The sequence below is a fragment of the Pseudorca crassidens genome, chromosome 1, assembly GCF_039906515.1.
Source record: "Pseudorca crassidens isolate mPseCra1 chromosome 1, mPseCra1.hap1, whole genome shotgun sequence".
Lineage (NCBI taxonomy): Eukaryota > Metazoa > Chordata > Mammalia > Artiodactyla > Delphinidae > Pseudorca > Pseudorca crassidens.
This window is the reverse complement of record NC_090296.1, coordinates 66649419-66662277: the sequence shown is the minus strand read 5'-3', so window position 1 is coordinate 66662277 and position 12859 is coordinate 66649419. Positions and strand designations below refer to the sequence as shown.

The 12859-nt window shown below is 39.4% G+C and overlaps 1 protein-coding gene across 4 annotated transcripts in view; it reads left to right on the top strand.

Annotated features, from left to right (window-relative positions):
* AKAP6 (A-kinase anchoring protein 6) overlaps positions 1 to 12859 on the top strand; it is a 594710-nt gene that overhangs the window by 54886 nt on the left and 526965 nt on the right. For 3 of the 4 annotated variants that reach the window (XM_067737915.1, XM_067737937.1, XM_067737904.1), the window contains one exon: positions 9060 to 9160. The exons of the other annotated variant lie outside the window; for it this stretch is intronic. The gene's annotated coding sequence lies outside the window, so the exon portion shown is untranslated. The remainder of the gene's footprint in view (positions 1 to 9059; positions 9161 to 12859) is intronic. 4 annotated transcript variants of the gene reach the window in all.

Below are 12859 nucleotides of genomic sequence, written 5' to 3'. Positions count from 1 at the left end.
GCCCTAACAAACGAATACAAATACCATCTCTCATTTGGATTACTGCAAGAGCCTCCCTGTTGATCTGTTTGCTTCAGTCTCTTTTAACAGAGTAGTAAGAAGGATCTCACTTAATGTAAATCAGATGATGTCACTCCTCAGTTCAGAAATCATCCAGAGGATTTCTGTTTTAGAGTAAAAGCCAAAGTCTTTACACAGGCCCACATTACATGTGCTTCCCCTTGCCCACTCTGCTCTAGGTACCTACCTTTAGTTTTCAAGCAGGCCAGGCTCTCCCACATAACGGCCTTTGCTAAAGCTGTTTCCTCAGACTCCCCTTCCTGCAAAGGACAAGGCTCATTCTCTCACTTCTTTGTTCAGCTGTCACCTTCTTTACCTTGACCACGTTGCTTAAAATCACAATCACTCCCTCTGTACACCTGGTCCCCTTTAACCTGCTCTATTTTGTTCTTTGTCCATAGCACTTATCAACTAACATAGGATATTGATTATTTCAATTATTTATTACCTGTCTCCCTCCACTAGAATGTAGGCTATGAGGGAAAGGAATTTTTGTTTGTATCCCAAGCAAAATAATAGTACCTGGTTCCTAGAAGATGCTTAATGTTTGCTGGATAAAGAAATGGGCTTTCCAGGATAGGAAACAGAATAAAATATTATACCGGATAGCCTGGTAGCACAACAAATCCCTCCACAATTTAATACCTGGCTTGCATCTTGTACCAAGAACTGACCTACCTTCATCCACCTAAGATGTATCAAAAGCATCCTGTGTCAGGCGCAAGATCAAAAAGGAGTAATGTTTGGTCTGTGCCTTCAAGGACTCAAGAGTCTAGTGGCTGGAGGCAAGGAAATGTGTGCCCTAGATTATCTTTTTGTCATCTCTCTTCTCTTTTTTCTTTTTTTAAATATATAGTAGAAGTAAGGCAAGGGGTACTAGTGGGTGATGACAGCCTGGTAGATTTATTTTGCTTCATATAGTCCAAGCAGGCTTTCTTTGAGGGGAACTTGAACTTTATTTCAGGTATCACAGTAGGATTAAAATCTTCCCTCTCCCACCCTGTGTCTAACAAAACAGTATAGGTTTCACATAAAAAAGATGTCATTATCTGGACTATAATGATTAACCTATTTTAAAATGCATAGACATTTCTATTCATGAAAAATTATGATCATTATGCAAGTTTCTGACTAATCCTAATTGCTTCCAGGCCAATTTCATGAAAACTTGTAAATAAAAAGTGCCGCTGGTACTGTTATGCAAAAAGAAGGCTTTAAACCTGGTTTATTTAAGTCTGATGAATGCAGTGAAAGATAAAAATAAATTAATAATCTGTTCATAATCTTAGGTAAAAAAAATAGGTACTTATAGTCCTATTCAAAACTTTTTTTTTTAAAGAAGATGTTGGGGGTAGGAGTTTATTAATTAATTAATTTATTTTTTCTGTGTTGGGTCTTCATTTCTGTGTGAGGGCTTTCTTTAGTTGTGGCAAGCGGGGGCCACTCTTCATCGCAGTGCGCGGGCCTCTCACTATTGCAGCCTCTCTTGTTGCGGAGCACAGGCTCCAGACGCGCAGGCTCAGTAGTTGTGGCTCACGGGCCTACTTGCTCCACGGCATGTGGGATCTTCTCAGACCAGGGCTCAAACCCGTGTCCCCTGAATTAGCAGGCAGATTCTCAACCACTGCGCCACCAGGGAAGCCCCTATTCAAAACTTTAATTCTCTGAAATGTCTTTTCATGATCTGTCAAAAGATAAAATATTTAAAAACTGTGTTTCATTTATTATTATTATTTATTTACTTTTTTATTGAGGTATAGTTGATTTATAGTATTATATTAGTTTCATGTATATAACCTAGTGATTCAAAATTTTTTTTTTTTTTTTTTTTTTTTTTTGCGGTACGCAGGCCTCTCACCTCTGTGGCCTCTCCCACTGCGGAGCACAGGCTCTGGATGTGCAGGCCCAGTGGCCATGGCTCACGGGCCCAGCCGCTCCGCAGCATGTGGGATCCTCCCGGACCAGAGCACGAACCTGCGTCCCCTGCATCGGCAGGCGGACTCTGAACCACTGCGCCACCAGGGAAGCCCTAGTGATTCAAACTTTTAAAGAATTTTTAAGGAACAAAATTTTGAGAAGCTTTGCATTTTTATTGAATTATTTTTCTTGAAAGAATATTTTTAGTAGTTCTCGATGTCTTGTCTTTGATGTGACTTAAAAGTCTTGAGTGATTCCTCAAGGAAAAAGCAGTGTTTTTGTGTGTATGTATATTTTTCTGTTCGTCATTTCCTCCTTTATTCAATGTTTCTTGAGTGACTACTAATCTGTAATAATCTAGACCAGTACATAGTATTCACTCAATTTTATGGAGATCAGAGTTCTCAGATCTTTCCTGAATGGAGCAAAAATATAAAGAATTGTCTACTTTGTATTAATTGCAGTGACTTTAAAGGAAATAGTTTTTGTATCTCTTTTGGCTTAAAATTCTTAGTCTGCAAGAGGGAAAAAGCCTTGTACATAATTGAATGAGGAAAAGAGTAAACAATGTCAAGAGTTCAAGGTTTAAGAAAAACACCTATATTTCCACCTCTAAATGACAATTACTATTTGATTTAAAATATCAATTTCTCTATTTGTATTCATTCCTATTTTTTTCCTAAAAGAAGAATTGCTACTTTCTTCCTTAATGTGAAAATTTTCATTGATGTTCTTTCCCTCTCTTCAAGATAATTTCTGAAAATATTTTCTTCATGTATATTTCCTTCTCTTATTTTGTGAAATTTCCATGTTTTCTATTTTCTAATTAGCCTTTTTATGTGCAAACTATATTTGTTCACCTTTAAATTGTTTATTACCTATATAGTTATTTTCATTTTTCAACTGCTATACCTTTTTTTTAAACCTGAGAAAATAGTTTGGGTATACTGATTTGGGATGCAATACATTACAATTTTTTCATTTAAATGAATGGAAAAAGTTTTTAAACTTACTGGCTTTTCAGTTTGCAGTCTGTTTTTTAGGAATGAACAGAAGATCCTAACAGGTATCAGTGTATCAATTTGTGGATCAACCTAAAGCATGTCTGTGGAGTAGATTTGGCCAGCAGGATGCTAGTTAGTGACATTCAATGAAGAATGGCTGCAAAAGTACTGTAAATATGTTAGCGTGCTGAACAAGCTATGGGGGTTATTATTCTAGGCCTTTCAGGGTGCAGGGTGGAGGGTGGTGCTTTTTTCTTTCTAACATCTTTATTGGAGTATAATTGCTGTACAATGTGGTGTTAAAATCCTCAACAAAATACTAGCAAACAGAATCCAACAGCACATTAAAAGGATCATACACCATGATCAAGTGGGGTTTATCCCAGGAATGCAAGGATTCTTCAATATACACAAATCAATCAATGTGATACACCATATTAACAAATTGAAGGATAAAAACCATATGATAATTTTAATAGATGCAGAAAAAGCTTGTGACAAAATTCAACACCCATTTATGATAAAAACTCTCCAGAAAGTGGGCCTCACATAATAAAGGCCATATGTGACAAACCCACAGCCAACGTCGTTCTCAATGGTGAAACACTGAAACCATTTCCTCTAAGACAGGAACAAGACAAGGGTGCCCACTGTCACCACTATTATTCAACACAGTTTTGGAAGTTTTAGCCACGGCAGTCAGAGAAGAAAAAGAAATAAAAGGAATCCAAATCGGAAAAGAAGAAAAGCTGTCACTGTTTTTAGATGACATGATACTATACATAGAGAATCCTAAAGATGCTACCAGAAAACTACTACAGCTAATCAATGAATTTGGTAATGTAGCAGGAAACAAAATTAATGCACAGAAATCTCTTGCATTCCTATACAATAATGACAAAAAATCTGAAAGAGAAATTAAGGAAACACTGCCATTTACCATCGCAACAAAAAGAATAAAATACTTAGGAATAAACCTACCTAAGGAGATAAAAGACCTGTATGCAGAAAACTATAAGACATTGATGAAAGAGATTAAAGACAATACAAACAGATGGAGAGATATACCATGTTCTTGGATTGGAAGAATCAACATTGTGAAAATGACTCTACTACCCAAAGCAATCTACAGGTGCAATCCCTTTCAAACTACCAATGGCATTTTTCACAGATCTAACTAGCTTTTAAAAAGCTCTAGAAACTCACCTCAAAATCCCTTGAGTAAATCAAGTTATTCTCAGATTATTGCCCTGGTCCCTTGCCTTTTTTTTTTTTCTTCTTTGGCCTTTTTCTTCAAAGATACCATCCTATTTTTATTTCTCTTTCTTCTGAAATATAGTTAACCTACTTCTTTTTGAAATTTTCTGGATCTCATTGATTTTCTGGATTTGAGAAGTCTTTTAATAGATTTCAGAGTGCTGCCTCATTCATATTATGAGTCTAAGAAAGGTATTCTTTACTCTAAGAAACTTTCTTCTTTCACATTTCTGGATGTTTCCTTTATTTCAGTTCAATCTTGTTTTCCCTTCACTTTTTTGTCTTCTTCCTGTAAGACACAAAAACTTCCTCTTACTGAATTATCATTGGTTTATTGGTAGAGTGATTCCAAGACAAAATGTCAGATTTTTCCTTTCATGTTAGGGAGATACTCCCAACATCTCTTCCTCTCTGGACCTCTGGTAGGTTCATTTTCATAAATGCCATTTTCTAGTTTTCCTTTAAGAGTATATAAACAGTCACTTCTGTGATTTTCCAGAGTTTGCCTTATCTCTTAAGGGCACCAGATGGCTTACTCCATATTCTCATGTTAGGCTCACTTACTTATGTACCATATTCAAAATGTCAAAACCAAGTGATCTTGGATTGTTTACTTTTGTTATTTTAATTTATCTGAATTAGACAACTTACCTCCTTCCAGTTAAACTCAAACTCTTAGGCTTCCCTGAATGTTTAATTAAAATTTTTTCTCCAGGTCCTTTTCCAACCTTTTAGCACATCAAGACATTACAATTATGTTTCTGGAATTCTCTTCTCTAGCTAAGTTGAGGGCTTTGGTGGTGTCTCTTTTCCGTGAAAGGCTAGTCCAGTCTCAGACTCCTCAGTTTCAACTTTAATAAAAATTGTTCCAGGGGACTCCCCTGGTGGTCCAGTGGTAAAGAATCCACCTTCCAATTCAGGGGACGCAGGTTCGATCCCTGGTCAGGGAACTAAGATGGGGCAACTAAGCCCGCGTGCCACAACTACTGAGCTCGTGTGCCTCATCAAGAGAGCCCGCGTGCCACAAACTACAGAGCCCACACACCCTGGAGCCTGCGCGCCACAGCTAGAGAGAGAAAACCCGTACACTGCAACTAGAGAGAAACCGGAGAAGACTGCACGCTGTAACGAAAACGATCCCACATGTCTCAACAGATATCCTATGTGCCGCAACTAACCTGATGCAGCCAAAAGAAAAAAAAAAAGAAAAAAAGGAAAATAAATAAAATAACTAAATATTAAAAAAAAATTGTTCCAAAACACAAATGCTACCCCCCTTCCTCTCTCCTTTCTGTTTGTTAAATTCAGGAGTTGTCTGCTCATTCTGACACCGTTTGATTGAAAAACCAGTTCTTGGGAATAAAAGTTTTTATTCACCGTAATGTTTAGGGGTCAAATTATCAGTCAAAATGTGACCAAAAAACATAATGCTCCATCTTCTCATGTTCTTAGCCTTTTCCTTCTTTATAGGATTTATCCTTTATTATGCTTCTTATTCCTGAAAACTGGCTTGAGAGTCCCTCACAAAAAAGGATTCATCTTATTATTTTTTGAATTGTGAATCAACTTGTTCTCATTTCAAAAGGATCTTTTCTCCTCACTTTGAGTGATAAAAGTTCAAAAAAATAATTTCTCTGCACACTAAAAATCCGTCTTTAGAATGTAAATGAAAACCACAGTGAGATTACACTTCATACCCACGGGGATGGCCCAGGCTGGGTATAATGGGTATGAGGCTTCTTTTGGGGATGATGAAAATATTCTCAAACTGTGGTGATGGTTGTGTGTATCTGAATATATTAAAAACCATTGAAGTGTGTATTTTAAATGAGTGTATTGTATATGAATTATATCCCAATAAAATTATTAAAAGAAAAAAAATTTTAAACACATTTACTTTTCAGTGATCAATACCACTTTCTCATGAAATGCTTACATATGAGAAATGTTCTTGTGTCTTCTCACCTTAAATTGTTCTCTTTCGCTTAGAAGTCAGGCTCATTCCTCTGGCTAATAATTGCATCTGACAGAATCCCATCAGTGTTTTTGCTTCTTCCTTTATTAGCCAGACTACTTCCAGTTTAAAGAAAATTTTGCCCTCAACAACCACTAGAGTCCCCTATAAGGTATGGTTCATAAAGGAAAGGCAGGACAGGTGCTTGATTCTTTCTTTCTGTTTATCAGCTTTACAGATAGTAAGTGGTTCCCTAGCGTGCAACAATGACCAGTGCTTTCTAGGGTCATTATGAACTTAGGGATTTAAACGCACGTGATATATTCTAATCCATTGCTGGTATTATCCTTATTGGTGCTTAAAGTTTCCCATATTTGCCCAGTAGGAGCATTGACGTTGACTCCTGGGTCTTCTAGATACAACTCCAGTAATGTTTGATGACTTCTTTATTTTCTGGTGTAAAAAACTGCTCTTGGCTCCTCTTTTACATTTTCTGTTCCAGACATGAACTTACCATTTCTCCAAGAAGCCCTGGGGTATTTTAGAGACCACTACCTGGATGCTATGGGTGCTTATTGCTTCCGGTTTCGTCATTATTTCTAGGTCTTTTCAGTAGACAGATACAAGAAATATTTTTTAACATAAAATAAATTATGAATTCATATTGACACTTCTAATTCAAAAAAGAGGGTTTTTACTTAATTTCATTGATCTTAATCTGTACCTTTCTTCTACATCGAAATCTCTTCTTAACACCAATTACTCATTTTCCTTATCCCCCACTAAACACACAGTAGTCCAAGTGTAGCATTATTAATGCTACTCTAACAGTGTGATTAGTTGAAAATGTTAGAATTGTTTGAAGTTCTTTTTTGTAATGAGGGCATATGCCAAAATAATGAATAACCAGACACATCACTGTGTTTTTAAGTCACTTGGCATGATTTGTTTCTGGTGGTTATACCACCAACTAGACACACATTTAGGTTCTTTTTTTTTTTTTTTTTTGCTTTTTATTATTAAGGATATTTTATACTTCTTTTTAATAAGGTATAATGTATATACTGTACAATTTATCCTCTTTAATGTATAGTTCTGCATATTTTGACGAAAGCATAAAATCATGTACCCTGCACTAAAACCAAGATACAGAACAGTCTTATCAACCCCCCGAATTGCCCCAAGCTCCATTACCGTCAACCCCCACTCCAGTTCCCAGCAATTTGATTCTGTTTTTTTGTCCATGTAGTTTTGCTTTTATTCAGAATGTCATATGAATGGAGTCATATAGTATATAGCTTTCTGAGTATGGATTCAGCATAAAAGTATTGCTGTTTAAAATTTAATTTTGTTTTATAATGATATAAAATATTTGCATGATTCCACAGTCTAATCAACAAAAGTATATGTAAAGAAATTTGGCTTTTATCCTGTCCTCTTCACTTTATGCCTTTCCTCCCTCTATAGATAGCCATTTTTTTAACATAAATTTGTTTATTTATGGCTGCGTTGGGTCTTCATCGTTGGGTCTTCATCATTGGGTCTTCGTTGCTGCGTGCAGGCTTTCTCTAGTTGCAGCGAGCGGGGGCTACTCTTAGTTGTGGTGCGCGGGCTTATTGTGGTGGCTTCTCTTTGTTGTGGAGCACAGGCTCTAGGTGCACAGGCTTCAGTAGTTGTGGCACGCAGGCTCAGTAGTTGTGGCTCGCGGGCTCTAGAACACAGGCTCAGTAGTTGTGGTGTATGGGCTTAGTTGATCCGCGGTATGTGGGATCTTCTTGGACCAGGGATCGAATCCATGTCCCCTGCATTGGCAGGCGGATTCTTAACCACTGTGCCACCAGGGAAGTCCCTAGATAGCCATTTTTTATTTTTTGATATCTATCTGTCTACCAATCTCATATTTCCCTCTCCCTTCTTAAACAGTTAACATAATATGCACACTTTGCTCAGGTGGGGCATTTTAGTTTAAATTAATTTCAAGGACTCAGAATTAAAAGGGCTTAAGGATAATAATATATTTGACTAGTCTCTAGTTTTAAATTGGAATTGTGTTATAGGTTTGATAAAAAGTAGTAAATCACCCTTTTTTTTCTTTCTTCCCTCCCTTTTTTACCCCCAAATTTTGTCAGGGCCAGTGATGTGTCTTCTGCTATGGACTTGGAGGGTGGTATTTGTGCTGCAGTTTAGGGTTGGCTAGGATTTCCCGAGCCCTCTATGTCAAAGTGGGCCTTGTGCAAGCTTATGCAGCAAAGAGCAACAGTTATTACTGAGTAGCTACTTGTGCCAGGCATATTCTAGACCTGGGGGATAAAGCTGGAAACAAGTCACATTCTCTGACCTATAATCTTACAGTTCTCTGAGAAAGGAAGACAAAGGGTGAGGAATGTTTGCCCTGTGTAAGAGATGGGAGAAGCTGGGGGTTCCTATCTCCTGTGGGGTGGCCAAAGCTTGTCACAAGAGTAGCCGGATGAGGCAGCCACCTACCTTAAGGCCCTCTTTTGCCTTCAAATACCTCACTACCAGGCCTGATGGAAATTTCCGTATCTGCAAAACTCATTCCTTGGGGCTACCATTATCTTCAGAAACTTTTGTTTAAATGTAAAAGGAAGGGGCAGCACAGTAATATATTAGATCTACCTCCATTCTTGCCCAGGGTGTTTAATAGATTTCTAGAAGGTAGAAGGGCCCCGAGGAGTATAAATAAAAAGGGTATGGGGAGGACAGCCAGGCATTAGATTGTAATGAAGCTTAGTTAGCTAACATACAGAATGACATAAAATGATCTCGATAGGTTGGGAGGATGGGCCAGGTATCAACAGGATAAAGTAATATATGGATAAAAGTACATTTCGAATTCTTCATTACAGAGCTAAACATACACACCTGGCCCAGGAGTTGGAGAAGCTGGGGAAGATCCAGGGGAAAGTAGAGCAAGTTGCAGGCCCAGCTGCTGCCTCATGCAAACGAGGTGAGTGAGCAAAGATAAGCAGCACCTGTGTGAGCTGCAAAATGATTGCTGCATCATTTCTGCCCAGCAAATCTCCCACAAGAATATTTCTTGTGGCCGACCCTCATCAGAAATATATAGGAAAGGGAATTCTGGAAAACGTGGTTCAGCTTAGTTAAGCTGACACATTAAAAAGACACCACAGGGCTTCCCAGGTGGCGCAGTGGTTGAGAGTCCGCCTGCCAGTGCAGGGGACACGGGTTCGTGCCCTGATCCGGGAAGATCCCACATGCCGCGGAGCGGTTGGGCCCGTGAGCCATGGCCGCTGGGCCTGCGCGTCCGGAGCCTGTGCTCCGCAACGGGAGAGGCCACAACAGTGAGAGGCCCGCGTACAGAAGAAAAAAAAAAAAAAAAAAAGGCACCACAGATAAGTACTATTGTGATTCCGTGGTGGCAAGTAACAGACTCCAGTCAAGATTAGCTAAGGAAAAAATAACTTGCAAAATACCACGAGTGACTCACGTAACGCCGAGCAAGAATGTAGCCAGGCCTCTGGAGGGCCTAGGATCAGGTGTGTCTTGCCATAGGCCTGTTTCCTCTGCCCCTTTGACCTTTGGCAAGTACAATATGGTCAGCCTACAGGTTCTAAGCTACATCATGGTAACTGGATGAAGCATCCCAAGAGACTCAGCCTGTTTCTCTGTCTTTCCCTTCTTCCTTCTTCACTATTTCAATTCAGATATTGGTAAATGGACTTTGATTGGTCCAGCTTAGACTTCATGCCTATTCTTGGTCCAATCAGGATAACAGAGTCACACTATACAAAGTGGCTTCAGGACCAGGACCTGCCACTGTGAGGGAAGCAGACAGTTAAGGCGAGTTCACTCATCAGCTAAATTTGTTCTAAAATTTGTCCATAAGCAAGGTGTGATACCACAGGAGATGCCTAGAGCTCCCTGTGGTTCTGGGTAGTGCCGTGCATCTTTGTTTTCCCCCTTTCTAGTCTTTTCCCTTTTCCCCCTTGCACCACTCAGCTCTGATACCCCAGTCCCTCCAGGCCTAGGAAAGCAACCAATGTGTGACCTCCTCACTCCCATTCTGAACTAGAACTATATGCATTTTTAGAGAAATAGGAAAGGGCAATGTAGTATTTAACCTAAGGGAATTAAGGGTAATGCCTGGACCCCAAACAACAACAACAACAGAACCCAACCAACCAAACAAAACTCCGAAAACCTTTTCAGTAACTAGCCACTTATTTTAATTCTGAGTCAGAGAAGCCTTGGATTTTGGAGAAACCAAAGGGGCAAAACAAGGCATGGAGACTGGGCCAGCAGGAAATCAGCATTGTCATTTGGTTTAGTCCAGATGGCAGTCCTGAAAAGGGTCCTAACATTGAGGCAAATACAAAGATACTATTCACCCTCATCACCACCAAATACTGCTTGTTAAGCAGTTCATTGTTTTGTCTTTACTGAACGATTGCGTGGAATGATGAATAGCTAGAAACGTTATGACCACTGGTTGGAAACCACCTGAGGAGTAACAAAATAAATTCTGTTCCTCTCTGTGAGTTGTGGAAAGACCAGGGTGAAAAGAACCAATTGTATTATCTGGACACTAATTCTTACTGATAATTCTTAGTGATAATTGTACTGCTAGTGTTTTCTGGCCTGTTTCTACAGGCCAGATATGCCTATTAAAGCGTTAACAACATGAGCAAGCTGTGAAGTAGATGAATTGTGCAGTCTGTGTCCTATGCCTCCAAACCCAACTCTCTCAAGTGAGTTAAGTGCCTCCTATATGGTAAGCATTGTACTACTTTCTAAAACTCTCACTTAAAAAATAAACCCATAAAGCCTTAGATTTAGACGGGATTTTAGAAGAGAATGAGACCCACTCTATCTAGGACTCTCTTCCAGTGACATCAAGTGCTGTACATTCAAAGGCAACACCCTCCACCAGTGATCATCTCTGAATGATAAAAAGCTCTTCCATATATTGTGATGAAACTTGATTCCTCTGTTTCTACCCATGGATTATAATCTGTCCCATAGAGAACAGTCTCATTCCCACTTACACATCCCAGCCTCTTAAGGTTTGTAGACTCCCTTCAAGTCTCCTCTAAGGTGAGCATCCTCAGGGTTCTTGGCTGTTTCTTTGATGTCACGTGAATGCTCTAGTTGCAACTGTTCCTCTTTGAACATGATGCTGAGAACAGGACACGGCAATCCGTAAGTGACAAGTTCAGTAGGAGTGTTACACTGGGCTAGTAACATGCTCTGCATTTGTTTTACTAATTATTTTGAACATACTGCGTTTGAGTTAACTAAAACTCCAGGGGGAAGCCAGAGCTCTCCTACTCTACTCCTGCCATTGATTTCTTGAGTTCAAGTGTATTAGCATTATAGTCAAAGAGGGCTCTATTAATTTCTTATTGCTGCTTATTAGCACAAATTTGTTATCTCACGGTTCTGTAGGTCACATGTCCCACCTGAGTCTCACTTGGCTAAAATTAAGATGTTAGCAGGGCTTCTTTGCCTTCTGGAGGCTCTCATGGAGAATCCATTTCTCTACCTTTCCAGAGCTAGAGACTGCTCACTTTCCTTGGACTCTGGCCCCCTTCCTCCATCTTCAAAGTCAGCAACGTTGCATCTCTGTGCCTTTATTCCATAGTCACATCTCCCTTCAACTCGCCTCTTCTGACTCCCTCTTTCATTTCTAAGAACTCTTGGAATTACATTGGGCCCACCTGGATAAACCAGGATAATCTATTTTAAGGGTTAGCAATTTTAACTCTATCTGCAACCTTAGTTCCCCTTTGCCATGTAACCTAACATATTTACAGGTTCTGAGGATTAGGATATGGACATATTTGGAGGGCATTATCCTGCCTACCATAAGGGCTACAACAGCTCCAGAAACCATCTTCCAGCAAAACAACATCCAAAGATATGAGAAAGGTCATCTTTTTTGCATGTCCCCTTTTAAGAAGGAGGGGGGAAATTTCCTAAAACCTCTTTGCACCCAACATATTTCCCTCATCAACTGGCCAGAATTATGTCACATGCCCATTCCTAACCCAATCACTGGGAAGGAAAATAACTGACCATGATTGGCTTGGGCTACTCAAGATGCATCCTCTGGGGCCAAGGAAGGCCCAGCCTCCCAGGAGGCAAGCAGGCCTCTGACGCCTGAATCAAATTGGGTTTCTGCTAACAAGAAAGAGATGGAAAATGGCTTTTGGGTATTCTTTATCCTATAATGTCACCATGTAATGGCTTTTAGTTATGACCTAGTTAACTGAAGGGGAGAGAGAGAGAGAGAGGGATGTTTTAAAATTATTTTTGCCTTTTTCCTTCTATGTTGAAGAGAGCACAGAGATGTGAGATATCCAGAGAAAAGCAAGGAAATTATCAACATATTAAATATATTGGTGTGTATCTGTAAGGGTTCGTCAGATATATAAATCCCCAGCTCCCACAATAATATAAGGTCTCATACCTGTAACAAATCCCTTCATATATGTACATATATATATGTACACATACAGACACACAGGGATTTATTGTAGGGGTGTGACCTTATGTAACTGTGGGAGCTGGTCAAGCAGTCTCTATAATGCTGTCGTCTTCACATTTGAAGTTGGAGCTTGTGGACACAGAGCAGGCAGGGAAGGGAAGATGGCTGTAAAGTAGCCAGTGCAGGAGAGCAAGAGCA